The sequence below is a fragment of the Diadema setosum genome, chromosome 1 (genome assembly GCF_964275005.1).
Source record: "Diadema setosum chromosome 1, eeDiaSeto1, whole genome shotgun sequence".
Taxonomy (NCBI): Eukaryota; Metazoa; Echinodermata; class Echinoidea; order Diadematoida; family Diadematidae; genus Diadema; species Diadema setosum.
Window position 1 is genome coordinate 35,890,433 of NC_092685.1, and position 15,231 is coordinate 35,905,663.

Consider the following 15,231-nt stretch of genomic DNA (forward strand, 5'->3'; position numbering starts at 1 on the left):
ATTTGCTTTACATCTTCATATCCCCAGACTTCACTACCATACAATAAGATATCAAATGGTCAAATAAGTGACATTGAATATCAACTGACAGCTGCATTTGCTTCGCTTTAGTCATCATACTGTAAAGAGCTATTCTGGCCTGCACTACTTGCCTTGAGATTCCCTTCTTGAAAGAACCATTATAATTAAACTGTATACGCCACGATAAACAAAGTCAAAAACCACTTCTACTCTTCCTTGACCATAGAATGTAAAATCTGGGATGTTCCTGACTTTACCTCGCGAAAAAAAAATCATTATCTTAGTTTTACTTGCATTGACTGTTAGGTGCCATGTATTACAATATTCTTTTACTGCATTCAGAGCAACTTGCAATTCGTCAGGGTTTTCTGCCAGAATTATAGTGTCATCGGCATACAACAAGCAAACCAAGCTGGAAAAACACTCCATCTCCTCACCCTGTAAAATACTACATAATTCTCCAGTTAACAATTTCAAGCCGGAATAAAACTTTGCAATATGTTCTTCAGAATCATTAAGGTAAATGGCAAACAGCAGAGGTGAGAGATTTTCACCTTGTCTAACACGTATACATTACAAGTGAAAAAGTCAGATATCGCACCATTGGCTGCAATGCAAGACTTCGCACTTTTATACAAATTTTTAACAACATTTATGATTTTCCCGGCCACACCTACTTGTAACAATTTAAACCACAAAACTTCCTATCAATCAAATCAAATGCTTTTTTTGTAATCAATAAAAGCACAATATAAACGTTTTCTTTTCTGTAAATAAAAGTCAATAACACACTTCAAAACAAATACATGATCAATAGTCGAATAAGTTGAACGAAACCCAACTTGTTCTTCACCTAACATGTTTTTCTCATCTAGAAAGTTAAAAAGTCTATTTTTCAAAACTGATGTGAACAGTTTACCTATACAACTCAACAAAATAATTCCTCTGTAATTATCCGGATTCGTATTTTCACCTTTATTTTTAAGGATAGGAATAATCACTTCTATACACCACTCAGAGGGCACAATTCCACTGTTTAGGACAATATTGAAAAAATCAAAAAATATCTTGCGCATTTCCAAAGGGCGATTTTTCAAAAATTCATTTCGTATTAAATCATTACAAGCTTTGGAATTTTTCATTTTATTAATCATTAATTCAACCTTCTCCAGTATAATGGGTGCATTTAAATAATCATCTTGTAATGTCACATTGACATCACCCAAGGACATCCTTTCCACTGGATGATCCTCAGATTCATTCACATTTCCTAGAGAAGTAAAATGTTGTACGAGCTCACCCAGAGAAACATTGATTGCACCTTTAGTCTGGTGAACCTTACTATTTAAAAGATCCCAATACGCTTTAGGATTGTCTGTCTTTAAGGACCGTAAAGAAGCATTGAAATCCTTACCGTTTTTCTCCTTTTATACCATATTAATTTTTTGTTGTAATTTTTGCTTGCCAAAAGCAATTCATTTTTTCTTAAACATCCAATTCTGAATCGTTAACATCTAAATTTCTGCATGGCTTAATTTTCCTGCGTAGCCTATTCTTAAAATAAGATACGCTTCACGGGCAGCGGGGCACTCAGCATCAAACCATAGTTGTAACGAAGATTTTACATTACGCTGTTCTTTACAGAACTTAACCTTCTTTGAATGTTTCCACTTACATACACCAATATCTTGTGCAGCCTGTAACAAAAACTTACAAATTTCAGAGTAGCAATGATCTACTACTTCCTGACTTGCATCTTCAGTAACACCTTCCATAATTCCTGACAAGCGCAAGGTGCATGTTCACTATTCCACTTGAAAGACAAGTACCTGGACTGAGACAAACATGACTGATCATGACAGGGGTATCACACGTTCTTACTTTAACATCAGGTTCATATATTTGTTGATTTTGTGTAGACTTTGATTGCAGAGTCACTATGATAGGGCAGTGTACATCCGATAAACACCTATCAAATATGTCAACATGAAAATTTTGGATGTTATGAAACAATTCACAGGAAGCAATTGCATAATCAATTGCGCTACTACCCCCATTCTTGTTGAAACATGTGAAATCGCCAATACCATTATCATCACCCAACCGTCTACTGACAATAACAAGGCCTAAACTTTTACACAAATCAATTAAATGACTACCATGTTATTTACCTTAACATCCATATTTTCGCGTCCTAAAAGCGTGTCATAAGACATACCGAAAGGTGACCGACTATATGAAGCATCACAATAATTCAAACCAAAGAGGTCAGATACAAAATCATCAACGTTATCTAAATAATCAACAAGTGACCCCGTGAAGTCCCCAATTTAACAAAAAGGAACATTAAATTTACTTTTCAAGTTTATCAAATCCTGTACTAAACAATCGAAAACCTCATAGTTGTGATAAATAAGACAACGGCTTGATAGTCCATATTCAGCGATGCCTTTGCGTGACATCGCAGGTCTTCCATGGGGTTCAGAATATCAAAATTACAAATACCACAATATGAAAATATGAAGATTGAGAAAAAAATCGCATATTACAAAAAGGTTAATACTAGGAGGGGAACATAAAACATCATAGCTTATGATAACCTGTAATTCATTATAATTTAGTCATACAATGATTATTTCTAATGTACAAATTAAAAATTGAAACGACGGGGTAACACCCTTACAGCATTATACTTATTTTAGATTTGAACACATCAACACTGGGGGAAATCAAACAGAGGTTATTACAATGTATACTCCTTGACGTATCTAAATAAAAATGGTCTCTTTAAATATTCAGTTCTTGGCTTATATTATATAGGTAATCTTAATCTTTGTCCGAAAAGGGAAGGATAAGGATTACAGCTTCAATTTCATTTCTCAAATGAAAAGGGGTTGAATCATTCATTATTATAAGCACTAAAAGTAAGAGAGTAATCATGTGTTCTCTGATCAAGAAGTTGCCAATTTAAAGCGTTGTGCATATCGAGGTCAGAAACATGAGAGTCAGGTTGTAATGTTAATATGACTTGACAAGCCCTATTCTGTATTTTTTTTTTTTTTTGGGGGGGGGGGAGTTTATCGATGTGTTTCTAAATGATATGACCCATATAATATATAATGTCACCATAATCAAAATGAAGAAGAATCAATAATTTGTAACTCGAGCTGAAAATTGATTCGCTTGCAGAGTGCCTTGTCTCCCAAGAAAACCGACCATCTTTCAAATCCTTTTCAACATGTATCAATATGAAATTGCCAATTTAGATTCAATGGTAAGAAATAAAATGCTCTCAGAGTTTTCCCATGCAGTGCTAATCATTAATGGTATATTATTGCCAAAATAAGCAATAGAAATAATTAATTTTTCTTGATAAGGGATATCATTTACGGAATCATGCCCTATCCAGGCTTTACAGTTCCATGAAATTAAAAAAAAAACGCAAATAAAAAGGGCTCGTAATGGAAACGAATCTCGGATGGGGCTCTACGGGTTGCACGTCAGGAGCTCGACACCCACGAGTCATACAACCACGAGCTAGACACTAAGTGAACAAGGCTCACGAGCGCGACTTCAATGTGCTCAATGTCGAGCTCATAGGTTGACCCTGACTCTAATGGTTGGTATTTTGCATATTAATGACACGAGAATGCAATTTCACGCACCCTTTCCTATAAAATCCAAGGCCTCGAGTATTTTACTCTTCACTGTCTCCTTCTATACGTTCTTTCTTTTCCTTTTATTTAGCGGTATATTTTTAAGTCTCGGTTTTTCAGGTCAGTTCAATTTATTTTCATATTTCCACTTTCCTCAAAGAAATTACAAGATCATTGACAGTAATATAATGAATAAGAATACAAAATGTATACAACAATGTCTTTTGATTGCAGGAAAAAAAAACATACTGAACACAAAATGATCATGGTCATTATCATGATATAATGTATAGGTGTCGCAAGGAAATCACAGAAATATAATGAGGGCCCACATAAAAGGTATAGCTTGTAGTGTATAGGTCCCCCAAATTTTCTAAACCGGTTATCTTTCAATCCCATTCCTTGAACTGGGATTGTCACCGTTCTTCACTGCCTGGACAAAGACGTCGACATTTGCAATATACATTTCAAAGCTCATTATACTCATGAAATGAAGGTGAGTTGTTAGAAGGCAAGGAAGGATGGTGAATCATATACATGTACATAATTACGCGCCTATATATTCACTTACGCATGTTTACCTCATATTAATTTTGTGGCGACAGATTTTCTTGTCAGACAATATAGAACAGTTTCTACCAGGAAATACTATACTCATCTAAACTTGCTCAATATGCATAATAAAACGAAAAGTTTTGAAAGAGACTTCGCTTACGTGGGTCCCTCTTTAACTCTCTGTACAGAAACCAAAGATGACCGCCATGAAAAAGCCGATGTTTTGTTCCAGCTTAGCCGCATCTGAACCATCCGAAAAACCAGCAAAAGCACGAGTAGCCATTCACCTCATCTTGACACAGATGATTCAGCCAGCAGGGATTACTGGCACACTCGTTGATATCTGGATTGTGGTGTATGATATTGTTAAAGAAAAATATCCACGCTGTATAGTATCATTGTGTGTACATGTGTTCGTGAGCCTTTCAATACATTTCAACTGATGTTGAATATTATTATGCGTATCACTTTTTTTCTTCAAAATAAGGTGTCATCCTCTCGCAATAAAAATGATAAAAGTATGAGAAAAAAAAAACCCACACGTATGATATCATCATAGATATATTTGAGTAGGCTACTTACTAATAAATACGGCGATGGTAAGGATTTCTGAATCTTTGATGAGCTATACGTAGATATTTCTTTCAAGAAATCTTATTCAATGAAACGATAAACTGTATAAATTGCGGTAACTAGATACGCAAATGCAAGACACTTGACGAAGGCACTTCTGTTTAAGTTTCTATTTTCATCACCCATGACGAAATTGCCAAGCCCCTGGACAGAGTTCTTTACTGCTTTAAACTCCCTCAATATGGTCTACCATAAATAATGCACCCTATATACCCCTAGCCCAAAACAATTTCCCGTGATGATAAGGTTAAATATTCAAAATCAGCATTAAATATTCCCTACTTAGCTGTATACACAGATTTATGAAAATTATCATGACATGCAACATATCATATTCAAACCACACGCTTGACCAACGAAAATGCACACAAACACGGTCAGACAAACAATGTTTACTTGTATTGCACCGCGTTCCCGTCCACCCACCGTGACAGCTGCATTGGTACCTGTTAACCCGATCGACACAGGCGCCGTTCACACACGGAGAGCTTCCACACTCGTTGATGTCTGAATCACAATTGTGGTAACAACAGTAGGCATTAGATACTTGGCTATACGTAAATGTTCTCTCGGAGGTAAAAAATCAACATTCTATGAAAATTATCCATACATGAAACATACTAGTACTAAGTTTACGGCGCAAGCCTGACCAACAAAAATGTACGCACGACCATGCACATACTACCATGGGCGTAAATCCCGGGGGGGGGGATGGGGGGATATATCCCCTCCCCCTGAAATGGAGGAGGGGGGAATGGCCTGTACAATCATCCCCCCTGAATTTTTAGGGAAAAAAATGGAGGAAGCAGAAATGTGATATATATCAATTTTGGCATATTGCATGACGTTTGTACGCCGGCCTTCAGACAGGTAACAGAGCTGAACAATATATGCTATCTTGTAGGAAAATGTATACACAATTTTCTCAGGCGCTCGCTCGCTTCGCTCGCTCGCGAAGAAAGTAACATCGACATACACTGCGAGGTATGGCTCAGACGTTGACAACGTCAAATAGTATAGGCCTACATGTAAACATCCTATGACGCGAGTAACTGGGGACCATCTGCAAAATATGTACGAAAACAAACAAACAAACAATAACAAAAAATATATCGCCATAATTGAACCCCCTCCATTTCCTGAATCATTATTGAGAAACGACAGTAACTGATGACTCAGTCAGGATGGGCATACCCAGGGAAGATCAGGGGCGTCGAATCTATTGGGGGGGGGGGGGGGCAGAGACTCCAACCCAAAGCACCTTCTGATCTGGAGATTCTCCCGCCTGAAACCCCTAGCAAACTGGAGACTCCAAGTTGATGTGTGCGAAGCGCCAAGTTCAGGTTCTAGATGCTCTCTGGTGCTATCTAAGGCTTAATCTTTTCAACATACAATAGCAATAAGTAAGAAATCCTTTCCAACGGGAGACACAGAGCCAGGGCGGGAGAAATTAAATCTCAAACGGGAGAACGGGAGCTTTTGCAAAAATGGGCTTTCGGAGGGGAGATCTCCCGTCGAAAACGGGAGAGTTGGAGTCTCGGGGGGGGGGGGGGGGCAAAGGGGCATTTGCCCCGCCCCTATACGGATGTGTTTAGGCAGACAAATCATTTATCCCACAAGCAATTCCCGAGATGAGGACAAATCTCGAACTTTCTTAATGGAAAATATTGTCCAAACATCGCCAGAATTATGCACCAGATCAATGTATTGCAATCATAAACATGCAATGCTCTGCTATACAGGATCCCTTTCGATAAACTTTGTACACTTTTGATATTGACGTGTATTTCCCTAATTTATCAAAGAGTGTGGAGCAGATTATTTATATGAAGAGGCGTCGATGGGGGGGGGGGTGGTTCCCCCATAAAAGTGGGACAAACAAAAGCGAAAAATATAGCTACAAACGACAGCTTTTGGAGTGTAAAATGTCAAAATCTTAAAGCTCGCTCGCTCCGCTCGCTCGCATGTAACCGCTATGCCATTCTCCTGATGTTGCTGCCAGTGACTGACAGCAGTTTTTTTTATGAAGAGGCGTCGATGGGGGGGGGGGGGGTGGTTCCCCCATAAAAGTGGGACAAACAAAAGCGAAAAATATAGCTACAAACGGCAGTTTTTGGAGTGTAAAATGTCAAAATTTTAAAGCTCGCTCGCATTTAACCGCTATGCCATTCTCCTGATGTTGCTGCCAGTGACTGACAGCAGTTGCGTCCGGTGCGCCCCCTTAATTGCCAAAGCAAAAAATATAGCTACAAACGGCAGTTTTGGGACTGTATAAAATGTCAAAATTTTGAAGCTCTCTCGCTTCGCTCGCTCGCATTACTAATCATTAATCCATTCTCCTTGTGTTGCTGCCAGTTATTGCCAGCAGTTTTCGCCCGGTGTGCCCCCCCCCCCTTAATTTCCAAAGCGAAAAGTATAACTACAAGCGGCTGTCTTGGGACTGCAAAGTCAAAATTTTGAAGCTCGATCGCTTCGCTCGCTCGCATTTAAACATTATGCCATCCTCCTGATGCTGCTGCCAGTAATTGTCAGTAGTTTTCGCCCAGTGCGCCCCCTTAATTTCCAAAGCGAAAAAATACAGCCACAAACGACAGTTTTTTAGACTGTAAAATGTCAACATTTTCAAGCTTACTCGCTTCGCTCCCTCGCATTTAATCATTATGCCATTCTCATGATGTTGCTGCCAGTAATTGCCAGCAGTTTACGCCCGGTGCGCCCCCCTTAATTTCCAAAGCAAAAAAATACAGCCACAAAGGACAGTTTTTTAGACTGTAAAGTATCAAAATTTTCAAGCTCACTCGCTTCGCTCGCTCGCATTTAATCGTTATGCCATTTTCCTGATGTTGCTGCCAGTAATTGCCAGGAGTTGCACTCGGTGTGCCCCCCCCCCTTAATTTCCAAAGCGAAAAAATACAGCCACAAACGGCAGTCTTTGGACTGTAAAATGTCAAAAATTTTCAAACTCGCTCGCTCCGCTCGCTCGCATTTAACCACTATGTCATTCTCCTGATGTTGCTGCCAGTGATTGACAGCAGTTGCGCCCGGTGCGGCCCCCCTTAATTTCCACAGCGAAAAATATAGCTACAAACGGCAGTTTTTAGACTGTAAAATGTCAAAAATTTCAAGCTCGCTCACTCCGCTCGTTCGCATTTAATTGCTATGCCATTCTCCTGATGTTGCTGCCAGTGATTGACAGCAGTTGCGCCCGGTGCGGCCCTCCTTAGTTTCCAAAGCGAAAAATGTAGCTACAAACGGCAGTTTTGGGACTGTAAAATGTCTAAATTATTAATGTAAAAAGATTTCATCGTGGGAGGGGGAAACCTCCCTACCATACCCTCCCCCCCCCCCCCCCCCTCGCTTGCTTCGCTCCCTCCGTGGCACATAACCGCTCCTCCTAAGATCAAATCCTGTCTACGCCGGTGATAGGCCCCATTATTTAGTAGGCCTTCACAGTGATGTCGCACAGGCGGAGTAAGAGCTGAAATACCACGATTTAGTCATTCAATAATATATTGTGAATATTTCATTTTCTTATTGTTTTTTAAAGAAAAGACTAGAAATGTCGCTATGGCGACTGATGCCTCCGCCATAATGCATGATTCTCCCAATAGGTGTATGGTACAATGTCTTCACAATGTGTTATGACAGCTTCACAAAACTGACAAAATATTGAAATGACAGGTTTGTCAGAAATATCTTGAATTTTCACTTTCCTTGAATTAGGTTTACTATAATTGTCTAAGAGTGCAGGTACCTGTATTTGGGGAATTGAGAACTTTTACTTGACTTCTGACCTACCCTTTTATAAGTTTATGCATTGAGTAATTTTCAAGGTATGAAGAAAGAGTGTAATTACGGTATAAAATATATATACATTTGCATTTAAACCTGACCTTTGACCCTTAACCTTTGACCTTCTGGCTGGAAATTTCTCAGAGAATCTCCATTAGGCAATACATGTATATATCAAGTTTTAGTTTTAAAAATAATAATGTAAGCATTGCATATACTAGTATATGAGGGAAATAGTAAAATTTTGAGGAGTTGACCCCCTGACTAGTGACCCATGACCCCTACATTCCCTAGAAAATCCCTGCCAGTCAGTACATGTGTATGTACCAAGTTCCATGAAGATACATTGAACCATTTGCAAGAAAAGTGAAATTGTAACATATTCACCTAACCTTTGACCTTTTGACCTTTGACCTTATGACATGAAACTCTCTCTGGAGAATCTTTATGCAGTAGTAGATGTCTACAATAAGTTTCAAGATAATACCTTCGGGCATTGCATGGATATGGGGGAAATAGCAACGTTTTTGGCATTTGACCTTGACCTTATGACCTTTGACCTCTTGCCAATGTCACTAAAATCTACTCAACTAATTACCCCATCATACATCATCCTTGGACCAAGTTTGGTGAAAGCTGCTTGATCCAGTTTAGAGTTATCACGTAAACAGATAAATTTTAGGATTTGACCTTGATCTTTGACCTTTGACCTCTGTCCAATTTCACTCAAAACCTAATCAAGTAATTGTCCCATCATACATCATCCTCAGACAAATTTTGGTGAAATTTGCTGAATTCAGTCTTGAGTTATCGCGTAAACAGATACAATTTAATGATTTGACCTTGACCTTTGACCTTTGACCTTTGGCCGATTTCACCCAAAATCTAATCAATTAATTGCCCCATCATACTTTATACTTGGACCAAGTTTGGTAAAATTCCAGTCAATATTACTCAAGTTATCGCGTAAACGAATGCGGACGGACGGACGGACGGACAACCCGAAAACATAATGCCTCCGGCACCACTTTGTGGCGGAGGCATAAAAACAAAATTTCACCAAAAGTGTGCACCAGATCGCTGAATTTCAGGTCTGAAAATGCAAAATCTTCCTCGTGTGGGAGAGGGATACACACCCTCCACCCGTTCGGTCGTTCCGCTCCCTCTCACAGATATTTCAAAAACAAAAAGAAAAATGTTTTCATACTTTTAAGGTCTCATTTTCCGCCGAAAGTCATCTGACAAGCAAAAAAAAAAAAGCAACAAGAACAAAACGTCTTCATATTTTTGCTGCCACTTTCCTCCCACTATAACTTATTCCATGCAAAAGAGTGGGACATCCGATCCCTGTAAAGTGTGTGTGTGTGTGTGTGGGGGGGGGGTGTTCACCAAGCTGAGACTTATATCTTACACTCAGTTCATATCATCAGATCATCGCGTTCCTCAAAGACAGAAATAGCTTAACTGGACTAAAAGGGTTGGAGGGTCGAATGAATTGTCCAATATTAATTCATCAATAACGATTAAGAAGTTTATGTATACTAGATATCACAACGTAAATCAAAATGTTTTTGAAATGGTTTGGACGAAGAATTATAGGCCTGGGATACAACATTCTTGACATCTGGGTGTTTTTTTTTTACATCAAAAACATTGCGTTAACTTACTTCAAAACAATTGCGTTTATACAAAATTAAGGCAGTTTAATTAAGTTGAAATTTATAGTTATGTTGCTTTGATGCAATGGCACCCCCGTTGGTGCAATACTTTGTTTATCAATATGTAATCAGCTGCTGAATTAGTGACCTTATGACCGGCATCAAATATATGAACATGACGAGGTCTCATTAAATGTGATTTGACTACAGGTAACAAAAACCTATTCCCTTTTCATGTTTAAATTTAAGTGACATTGTAGTTTGTTTGGCGTTGTTTTGCTTTGTTTTGGGTTTTTTTTTCCATATGTTTCTGCGTATGGATCCAAGTCTCTTTCGTCTGACGTTGTATTGCAATTTTTCACGATGAGGCACAATAAAGGAGGTTTTCATTCACAAAGAATATCAATGCTGTCAAGTTTTTGCATTTTTTCTCTTCTTGGCAATTAAATTATAAAAGTATAAAAAGTAAAGAAACACACATATCATCATTATATTTGGGCAATTACTAACAAATACGTCAATGAGAAGGATTTTTAAATCTTGGCTAAACTATACATACAAAATTTTTTTCGAGAAATCTTATTCAAGGAAACGATACCCTATATTTATTTCTTAAATCATGATTACTACAAAATGCAAGTCAGCTGACAAAGGCACTCCTGTTTTAAGTTTCTATCTTTGTTACCTAGGACAAAATTCTCAAGCACCTGATTAGAGTAACTGTTTTTGACAGCTTTAAAATTCATCAATAATAATGGTGCTATATTTTATACTATAAATAAAGCAGCCTACCAATTCTACTACGGAATTTCCCGCAATGTACGTGTATAAGGTTGAATATTTAAAGTAGGCATTAGATACTTAGCTATACGTAAATGTTCACTTGGAGGTAAAAAAATTTTAACATTCTATGAAAATCATCCAAACATGGAACATACTAGTAATAAGTTTACGGCGCAAGCCTGACCAACAAAAATGTACGCACGACCATGCACATAATACACACACAGACACACAATGTTTACCTATATTACACCGCGTTCCCGTCCACCCACCGTAACAGTTGCATTGATATCTGTTAACCTGATCGACACAGACGCCGTTCACACACGGAGAGCTTCCACACTCGTTGATATCTAAATCACAATTGTGGCAACCAAAAATAAACAGCAAGGAACAGTTAAGATTTTTCAACGAAATATATTCAGCGGAATTCAACAGAATTCAGTCACGGGTGTTTCCTATCAAAAAAAATATCAGATTTGGCAGTTGGGACATTATTGCTGATATCTTGCACAGTTGATATTATGAGATCATCACATTCCTCAAACACACACACACACACACACACACACAAAATATCATGACTAAGAGGGCTGGAGGGTCGAGTGAATTGTCCAATATTCTTTAACATAATTAATCTATATAAGAAGTGTGTATAAAGTAGATATCGCAAAGTAAATTCAAATGTTTTTGAAGCGATTAGGACGAAGAATTATAATGGCATTCTTGACATCATCCTGTGGCCGGGCGTTTTGGCGTGCGCCTGTAATCCAGCTACTTTGAAGGCAGGGGCGGTGATATGGCTCAGATGGTAGCACGTCTGCCTTCAGATTCAAGGGTACCGGGTTCGATTCCCGAGTCATACTGAGCAATGTTGTGTGTAGGCATTCCGTCCCCTCTAGTTAAAGGGACTGTACAGTACTGGTTGAGGTGAGGATTCATGTTTTGAACATTCCTAAGTGAGATAATGACAATCCTCTTGTGAAATATGAAAGAGCATGTAATTTTAAGAAGGATTCAATTTTTATTTGATGAAAATTGGTTTTCCTTTAATGGCTGAGATATCCAAAAAAGCGATAATAATAAAAGGCGACATGCCACGCCTTTTTTAGGATCTCTTTGTTTAACCTTGTTTTTGGATATCTCAGCCATTTAAAAACCGATTTTCATCAAACTTTTGATACCCTTTAGAATTTCATGCTCTTTGACATGTCATAGAGTGGGTTTTGAATATCTTGCAAAACGTTAAAAGCTAAATCCTCACCTCAAACAGAACTGTACACACCCTTTAAGGGGCAAAACACTCTGTTACTAGGATAGCACATTAAATAGAGGTAATCTGTCTTCATTCAAATTAATTTTGGAGCATTCAAATTACCTTTATACTCATTCTAATTAACACTTTTTCAATTGAAATTCGTAAAACAAGCACCATTTGGTTATTCGCTTATTCAGTTTAGAATGATATAGTCACGTGATCACGGACATGCTGCTCTCGTTCATTCCAATTCATTTTTTGGCAATCAATTTAACATCTTTTGCAGTCAATTTAGCACGCATGCTTATGGTTTGCTTCTTTCTTTATTTTCTTAACATAGTTATTGTTTTCCAAGCGTCATTAGATTTCATATTTTCGTACTCGTTTCAGAGATTTTGGCAACATTTTTTTTTTTAGTGTGCTTAGTGTCTCTTCAAGTCCGAAGATAGTGCAACATGTGCGTGGCCACAACTTATCTCGCCGTTGAGCGCTTTATTCCGTGTGTCGGCCAGTTGTAGGAAGTCAAGGTTATGAACATCAAATATTCCTATAATTCTTTTTCTGTCCCCTTGAGAAATACGTCTGTATCTAACTTGTGCCGTCATGACTATAAGAAGATGAAGTTAAACTAGAGTATTGGTACATGTAGGCCTAAAATGTCATGTATGAAAGAAAAGGGGCGTTAACAGAACAGCAAACTCGAGTTATATGAGATGGTCAAAAATACGATACTTTTACTGCTTAACAGTGCGTGGATGAAACAATAAGTCACATAGAAATACGCGTTTAAATGTTATCACCTTTTCAAAAAAGAAATAACATGACGTTAATTTCAATGAACATGTTATATATACTAGTATAGGAATTTGACTGCCCATACGCGAAATTGAATGACTGAAATACCCCTTTGGCGAATTTGAATGACTGAAGAGCACGTGCCAATTTGAATGCCCGTTTTACGAATTCGAAAGGCACACGTTATGTGCAAATCTCATTGATCGGAATGCTAAATTGAACGAACAACTTGCAATTTTGAATGACAGAATGTGCAGTGATGAGGATTTTCGCTAAATTGAATGAACCTTTTATCAAATGGACTGACAAAAGTGCGAAATTGGCCGGTAAACCTATACTAAACATAATCTTTCGTTCATTCATGCTTTTTCAATGCAATTAATAGTCAGTTTTATAGCACGCTTTTGGGCCACGCCGTATTCAAGCATAAATACTGAGTTGTCTCATATAACCAAACGAATACTGTAACCAATTCTTCTTTCACTCGATCACTGTACGAACCTGCCGACCCGTTCGATGCAAGATCTTACACAGATCGAGTCATGTCGAGCTGGTCTAAGAAGTCTAGTAGAAATCGAGTATTGACCGTGTAGCGATCGTGTATTGATTGTGTGTAGATCGGGATGTTCGAGTAGAGATCTGTGTGGTTGTCGAGGAGAGATTCTGGAGATGTCGAGAATGGTCGGATGTGGATCGTAAAAGATCGAATAGCGGTCGGCAAGGGATCGTGTTGAAGGACGATCGAGCATTTGGTCGGGATTGGTCTGGTAAATATAGGTGATCGGGATTGATCTCGCTTGATCGAGTTGATCTGATCGGCAGTGGGAACGGGGTAACGTCCCTGAATGGCGAGACAAGCATGTCGTCTACTGTCCATGTTTACTCTGAAACAATGTGCGACAAATGGGGAAAAAAAATAGACTACAAAGCACAGTCAACCTGCCAAATTATTTGCTTTTTCTTGTAAAGTACTTGTATTTCGCAAATGAAATTGCTTTAGCGATGATTTCGCAATATACACAACTGCACATGCATTTTTTTGATTTAAGAGAGTTATTATCTTCCGCGCATGTAGTTTTTAGATATCTCAAAGCGCCGTCTTGTTTTGATCCAAGCTGGCTGTCCGTGGACAAGACTGGATCAAAGCAGGAAAACATGTTCAAAGTGTTTTTGTGACGCTTTTGACAGAAACAGGTGCACGAATTAATTAACGAGCGATGAATGTCCATGACTGTGTGTGGTAGGTCCATGGTACAAGCGTTGCATTATGCAATTGGTATGAAGAAGATACCAGCTAAGCGTGATTTCAGTCACACATTTTTCTCCCCCCCCCCCCCCCCACCCCCCTCAGTTTCTGTTGCTGTTTCTGTTTCGGTTCCTGTACCCCGCCAACATTGTGATTAGAATGGCCGTGTAGGTAATGTACAGGGCAGGAGAAGTGTTTCACATTAAATCATGAAGTTTCTCTTAAAGACTGCACTAGAGGTAGACCTCCTCATCAAGTTCGTAGGGAAAGTTATACTTTAAAATTGCGCAATCGAGGAAAATTTAGACCTATACACATGTGTTTTATAAAACCTGTAATGCTTTTATAGATATAAGAGATGGCCATCAGAAATTTGATTTTACTGAAAAACGTAGAACCTCGAAACTTATCGGAGATCTCAGAGAATTTCAGTACAAATTATTTTCATAACTTCATAGGATGGTTTCTATAAGGAACAATTACGAAAGTTTTGTTTTGATGTTGTTAGAATTAGTGTTCAGTAACCCCAAAATAAATATATAAAAAAAAGCTTCCGAAAAATTTAAGAAATGATTACACTCGCCACATATACACGTAGGCAACTACAGCCGAAATAAACCACATAGAGTTCAGTGTACATGGTTAAAACGCCAACCAATGTAGAAATACATCCACTACAAATGTAGAAATTTTCTACATTTGTGGTTGATGTATGGAACTTTGTTACTACATTAGTGGGCGTTTACTAGTATACATTAGTTGGCGTTGTTCGTTTCTACATTTATGGTTGAATTTTCTACATTGTGGGCGATGTTTTCTACATTTGTGGGCGAT